This window comes from Aptenodytes forsteri, unplaced genomic scaffold, assembly GCF_000699145.1.
Source record: "Aptenodytes forsteri isolate BGI_AS27 unplaced genomic scaffold, ASM69914v1 Scaffold76, whole genome shotgun sequence".
Taxonomy (NCBI): domain Eukaryota; kingdom Metazoa; phylum Chordata; class Aves; order Sphenisciformes; family Spheniscidae; genus Aptenodytes; species Aptenodytes forsteri.
Genome location: NW_008794444.1, coordinates 5,755,207 through 5,761,511, shown reverse-complemented (window position 1 = coordinate 5,761,511; position 6,305 = coordinate 5,755,207).

Below are 6,305 nucleotides of genomic sequence, written 5' to 3'. Positions count from 1 at the left end.
CCACCTCCACCTCCCTGCCCTCCCCGCCCTGGGGGAAAATCAGCCGCTGGAGGATGCCGCAGGAGGCAGAGGAATACTTTCACAGAGCTCCTTTGAACTAAATAAATAAACAGGCTGTTTATAGAAGATGGTGAATTAAAATGCAAGTTGTCTTTAAAATATAATGCAATGTTATGATGAAACAGACGTCATTAACAGTTTTAAGAGGAGAAAAAAAAAAATCTTTAGAATTAAAAATAAAAATGGGTATAAATATGCCAATGAGATTTTTATACTTAGATAGACTCTTGGGGGAAAAAAGCCCCTCCCACTGATTTTTTTCACATGGATTGTTTATTGTGCCTTTGATCAGCGTCTGTTCCCCAAGTCTACGAGTCTGTCAGGTTCTGCTACTTGGTCATCTCTGGGGAAATGCAGCCAAGTGATTTAGGACAACAAATCCTTCATGGCATATGCTGCCTGACGTAGACTGTGATTAGAGCCGCCACAAAAATATGGAACATAGATGAAAAGTAAATGTTGTTCCCTATAATTTGATGGGAAGAACTTTTTCAAGTATTACCATGTTTTGTTTAGATTAACTTAGCTGTGTTTTTCCACAGAAACCCAAAGAGCTGGAGGGAAGCAAGAAGGAAACTAAGTAAATAAATAAACAAGTAAACAAATAAATAAACACAAGATGATTAAGTTTTTGCATTCAGATTTTACCAAGAGCAAAAACAAAAGGATATTTGAAATGTTGTTATGCACAAACAGTTCCGTTAAAGTAAAGAATATATTTTAAATACATATTTTTTGAGTAGCTGTAATTATAGAGGAGAAAGCTCATGCGCAAAACCTGGGGCGCAGTGAGGGCGCTGAGGTCCAAAGCTCCAGCCCTGCTGCGGGGCAGGGGAGCGCAGTGTACCGCGAGCAACTCCCCTCCTGTTTGGAAAGCGGCTCGCCGTCGTCCCCCGCGCCCCGCGGCCGACGCTGCCCTGGGGGTACCCTGCCGGGGTCGGGGCGGTGGGCAGTGCCAGTGGCTCCACGCAGCTTCTGCTTCCCCGGCCACGGTTGTCTCGCAGGCAGCGAGTGCCACACGTCCCCGTGGGCTGCTCGCCGGAGGGACATAGCGCCGGGAGCATTTCCCTGGGCCGCCCTTAGCTGACGTGCGGTGCGGAGGTTCGGCAGCGAGATGGTTTAATGTGGACAGCTCAGCTTTTGCAGAGCACCCAGGGTATGCTTTTATGCACACACAGCTTACGCTGCATCTATATATGTACCCACACGTACATATGTTGGAGGACTTGTTGGAAAATGCTACACATTAATAATGTACTAATCCATTAAATACCTTGGTGGATCAACCAGTTTTACAGATACATCAGCTTTACAGACAGTGACGATTCTGCTATCAAAAATCACGTGTTGAACTGGCTTAACTGTATTTTTACTACGTGACCCTCCTGGTCTACATCAACAGGCTGTTTGGCAATCCATTGAATCAGTTCAGTAGCTGTGCCCACACATTCCTGTACGGATTTGAAGGAAGGACAACAGGGTCTAAAGTGACGTACACAAAGTCACCCTACAACGTATGCATGAATTCCATAACTTTCATTTAAGCTAAATCAGTGATTTCATCCATTTGGTACCTACCAAAAAAACCTACCCAAAACCTTTTTCCAGCTGACAGTGTGCTCAGTCTTCTTATTTACCAGTTTCTTCAAGTTAATAAAATTAACTTTGTTTCTTCTTTCCCCGACAGCCAGAGGTAAGTGCTGAGTCTGCCAGCAGGCTGGAACCTCCCCCTGCCTCAGACTGATGGAGAAGTGAGTCTATCCTGTCTTCAAGTAGATTTCAAGTGATAGAAAATCCACATCACCTTGCTTACAATGATACGATGGTTTGATTTGCTCAGTGTTAAAAACACTGTTTTCTTTCTATTTCAGACTTGTTGGCTGCTGCTCCCAGGCACTGGACCTTGTTGTACCTTTGCTTGATAAACGAAATATCCTTTTGCTGTCAGAAATCTTCTCCCCTGCAACTACGTAGGTAGTGATGAAATCAGTTTTTTCACTGGGTAAACTAAATAGATTGAGCTTGTTTAGTCTTCCAATGTAAGGCAAGTTTATAGCTTGTCGATATTGTCCCAGAAGGGATATGCACTTTTCAAAAGTGTGTGTGAGAACTGTAACTACAGCAGCTGTACACCAAACTGGCTCCAAGGCCATGTTTGGCTTTATGAACCATTTATGCATAATATCACCATATTGGTGTACACAGGGATTCTTTGGTTATGTGCTGAGTACAATGGTGCATTTATTTTATAATAACAATAAATTTTCAATATGCCAAATACATCTCTAAAACACCAGACAGAGGCTGTTTCTGCAGTGCAACACTTGAGTACTTTTTCAGTGGGGAAGGGGCAGTCCACAAATCATTTAGGGGCTTGAATGTTTTCCTGGTTCCAAAACCACATATTCTGAGCTTTCATCATGCAAAGGTACCTGCACAGCTCTGGTGAGCCTGACCTTTGCATGTGCAGAGGCTATTCCAGTTACGGACCAGCACAGACACAGGTAACTGGGCAGGTGTGTGCACACGCAGTGTTAACAATGGGTAACACTGGACGCAGGGGAAGTGTAGCAGCACGAATATTAGTGATGGAAATCATTGAGAGTTACATGTGTAGTGCTTGTGAATAATTACAGGCAGATTTTCCTAGCTGTCTCTTTTGATTTAGTAGCTCTAGTGCAGGAAGCAAACAGACAAATCTGTGGAGCCAGTGGGTTTGCTGGTATTTGTGGGTTACAGTTTTGCAAGGACGTGAGCAGATTACAAATTTCTCTTCTGAGGACAAGTTGTCTATTTCTGTTGCTGGGCTTCTGCAGGTGCACATTCGTCATTACACAGAGCAAAGCTGGCGGGAGAAGCCTCCACGGGAGAGGTAACCGGGTGCATGGCCTGATACATCTGCATCAGATGTCTGCAGCTGTGCCCTCCCACTCTGTCACCTTGAGCAGGACACTCTCGCAGGCCTCCAGGAATTGCTAACAATTCCGGCTGCATCCGCCTGTGACGTGCCAGCTCTAGTCGGGAGGTGCTGCATAACTGGAGTCCCCGACCACTGGAGCGGAGCTCCAGCCAGAGGAACCTTCTGTTCCCATAGTGCAGAAGAGCCCCAGGGAGGCCTCCTGGCTCCTCCGCCGTGAGCGCAGCCATACAAGCTCTTAGTTTCCCATTTCTAAATATACAAGTTGTAGAAATTACAGCAGTAACCATCTTCCTTGTGCGGCTCAAAACCCTAAAGATTATAAAAAACCCTCATGGTCTAGCAAACATTATATAATCAGATTTATTTTTTTCCTAAATATGTTTAGAAAAACTTTTAAGTGCCTATGAGATGCAGCTTGTAGCCTAAGAAGAGGAATGATGTAGGGGTGTCAAAGCTATATTGCTAGCAGCTGGTATCAAATTAAGATATAGATTTGCAAACCTTCCAGCACAGAAGTGGTCCCACGGGGGAAGTCAGCGGCAGGATTGTGTGAGATAATGTGCCTAGGGAAAGTGCTCTCATAAATTGCAGGGGGTGCGCTGGGCTCTCAGCATGTTGCTGCGCTCAGCCTTAAAATATATTGAACTGATAAGCGTATCCCTAATGTAACCATTTGGCAGCATGGTCGGAGCGCTGCAGATGTTGGTTTATACCTAAGAATTAGAGAAGCAGCATTGTGAAGTACTGCCTACCAGCTCCATTTAGGGGTTTGGGTTTTTCTTTTATTTTTGTTTCCACATCTCCAAGGTATTTGCAGTAGCCACCATGAACGGGTGCATGCTGCAGTGCCGGACTGACCGAGGCTCCTCCATCCCCATTTCAGAGCTCACAGGGACCTTTAGGAGTCGGAGTTTAGGCAAAGCTGAGCTTTGGTTCCTGCTTAACGGGGGCACTGGAGGGGGCAGTGTGTGAGCACCTTCAGAGACCTGTGCCTCTGTTGCTGAAATTCATCCTGGTCAGGGGGCAAAGAGCAAGGCTGATTCCCAAGGATCACCATCAGCAAGATCCTTGTACTGGACAGGGGCAGAGGGGAGGGAAGGGGTTGCTTTCCAAGGTTTTGGAAAGCTTTGTGCTACAGGCCTAAACTCAGAGAGCACGGTCTGTGCAAGAGAGGTCACTGCGTGTGCTGCGCTTTGAGCCTTCCCCTCCCAAGCTCCTTTTGCACGTTGCATTTCAGCTGGGGAAGGGAGCGGTGAGCATGTGCGATGCTGCTCGGGGCGAGCTGTGGGAGAAGGCAATGGGGAGGTGCGGGGTACCTGTTAGCAGACCCAGAGCCAGGCCAGCCCCGATGGCCAGTGTGTCTCCACGCTAGTGCATTTTTCTCACACACTGATTGCTGTGCATGAGGAAGCAGAGACACATTTAAGGCAGCGTTAGCAGAACTTGCTCCGTGGTAGGCAGCTGAGCAGCCCACATCCTCGCCACAGGGGAGAATGCTTCCCAGATCCTTTGGAAAGTAAACCTCGATGTAGGGCTCTGCCCTATCAATGCATCACGATTTTTGGGAAGGTTAACCAGCATGGTTAACCAGCATATGCGATTTTTGGGAAGGTTAACCAGCATGGTTGACTTTCCCATTCAGACATCCAGGACATACTTAGTCACCTTTCCAGACTCCCACTGCTCCTTTTCCAGGGAACTAGCTGGATGCCCCCACTCCATCCCTTGTAAGATGCAGCCCAAAAGCTATGACCACCTCAACAGCTTTCTCTCTGGGCTCCAGCTCTTTTCCACTGTAAGCTCTGTGTGTGGAGCTGTGGCTAAGATGATAGGACATACATCACTGTGGACTAGCACACAATAAAATAAAAGGCAGCAGTATGCACGGATTAAGTGGATACATGCAGATATTAGCTCATCTGCTGTTCAAGTGTCAGCATAGGAATAGCTTCACAATCCCAAACTTGCCAGAAATTAAATGAAAGGAAATATGAAGGATTTGTAAAGCCCAATAACAGAGAATTGGAAACTAGCAGCGAAGAACAGATGAAGATACCTTTTTTTATAATGGGATTATATTATCTTCTATCCTGAGACATCCAAAACCCAATTCATTTTTTTGTATGGCTTGCCATACTAATTGTGAGTCACTGAGGCTGACAGAGAGCTTGCATGCTCTCACAACACAAGGATCTTTGCTAAGGTATAATGTGAGGAAAGGGCTTGGGCAGCAGAAAGCTCAGTCTTTAAGGCAGAACACAGAAAGATGCTTGGTAACAGCGGTGCCATGATAAACTGAAAGGATGCATATGTGCAGCTTAAATGAAAGGAGGAATTCCTTCATGGCCTTGGAGGAATATGCTATTTTTAGTCTCTAAATATCAAACAACAGGGTTTGGTTGTTGATCAGGGATTCAAACGTGACACAATGCGTTAACAGAGCAGTTAGCTATTTCCTACTATACACAGGGTTTGGGAAATGCTATCTCAAACTCCACACAGCAACCCTGCCACGATGAAAGCACCTTACCGGAAACCTTATACCAGCTCTGCTGCCTGCAGGAGCCTGGCACAACACAGCACTCCTCCAGAATTGCCATTTGATTCAGTATGACCACATGCTCTGTGTTGTAGTCAAGATCTATAGTTGCATCCTGTAACTCTAAATGATTTCTTCCTCCTCAGCTCATAGAGAAGGGACCCACAAAAACCACCTTGCAGAAGGGGCCCTGCCAAGGGACTGGTTTTATCACATGTTTTATAAGTAGCTTGGAGAACAGGTTTTTGGGGGAGGAGGAGGGAGGGCAACAGCCTGCTCCATCCTGCCAGGGCAGCCTGGCTTCCCCACAGAGATGAGGACGCAAGGGACAGTCACGTCAGTCCTCAGGCTAAGCCCCCGCCTCTCAGCACAGGAGAGTGGTCTTCAGCTTGCTTTCCGAGTCAAAGCTCTCTCTCAAATCCTTACCATGTTCTTCCCTCATCTGAGAGACTCAGAAGAGCCAAGCACAGAATGAGGCTTGTCTGCAGCAGTCCCAGTAAGAGGCAAGTCTAGGCTGAGAGGCAGGAGTTTGGCTCAAGAGACCTCCTGTATTGACTCAGGAGGTGGCCTTGCTGCATCTCAGAGAAGCTCCAGAAGACAAGGAGGAAGCAAGAAAAAAATGCAGAGCTTGATCAGCTGCCTGAGATGCTGGAAAACAGTAGGTAGGAAAGTACATTTTCTCTGAAATCCGTGGGAGGAGGGGGAAGGCAGGAGATGATGCAGTAGCCATGTTATTTTCCCTGGGAAGCTGTTGAGGTGGATAAACACACCTCTAGGCTTGGGTGT